This window comes from Oryzias melastigma, linkage group LG19 (assembly GCF_002922805.2).
Source record: "Oryzias melastigma strain HK-1 linkage group LG19, ASM292280v2, whole genome shotgun sequence".
NCBI classification, from domain to species: Eukaryota; Metazoa; Chordata; class Actinopteri; order Beloniformes; family Adrianichthyidae; genus Oryzias; species Oryzias melastigma.
In genome coordinates, this window is record NC_050530.1 from 20,086,534 (window position 1) to 20,087,327 (window position 794).

General features: G+C 37.0%; 1 protein-coding gene across 1 annotated transcript in view; it reads left to right on the forward strand.

Annotated features, from left to right (window-relative positions):
• The window catches only part of rfng (RFNG O-fucosylpeptide 3-beta-N-acetylglucosaminyltransferase), a 13,495-nt gene that overhangs the window by 12,110 nt on the left and 591 nt on the right, over window positions 1-794 (forward strand). The gene's annotated exons all lie outside the window — the stretch shown is intronic.

Here is a 794-nt window from a genome sequence, read left to right on the forward strand (position 1 = left end):
TGTGGACTTTTGGTTAATTATAAACCAGGTTGAGTTTTATAGAACAGCACTTTGCCTTCAGGGTTCAGTTCCAGCTGGTTCGTATGAGAGCAAACAGGAGCTGCATGTGCTGAACTTCTTCATGTTTCCAGGGAATTATTATTCATTCAGGTCAAAGATGTATTTGGAGGAAAAAGGTTCCCAAAGAGTCTTTATCTCATTTGTACAAAGTTCTGCCTGTAATCCTGTCAGATATGCCTAAAGCATCAGTTTTCACTACTGTTCCAAACAGGGTTCCACTGCTGGTCAGTGGATCCACCTGGTTCTGTCAGTCTGATCTTTAATATGTTCCAAAGTGAATAAATGTTCTGAAGTTTGTGCACCTGTGTCATTATGGACAAAACCACCAGCAGCATCACAGTAGAGCTGCTACAAATTATTATTTTAATAGTCGACTAATCAACGATTATTTTTTCACATTAGTCGACTAATCAGATCATGAGGAAACTGAATGTAAAGCACACATCTTAACAATATATAAACTAACTACAAACTAGATATATAGTATTAGCTGTGAGAAATCTAGTGTGAATGATGTAAGCTGAATTTGGACACTGAAGATGCTGAAATTGATAGCTGAAAACACTGAAATTCAAAGCTGAAAACACTGAAGCTGATAGCTGAAAACACTGAAATTCAAAGCTGAAAACACTGAAGCTGATAGCCAGCTAAAATATTAGCTAAATGCCAAATTTGCCTAAAAAAACAGAAGCGTGTAAAGCCATAGCCATAATAGCTAGCATGCAGCTGAAATA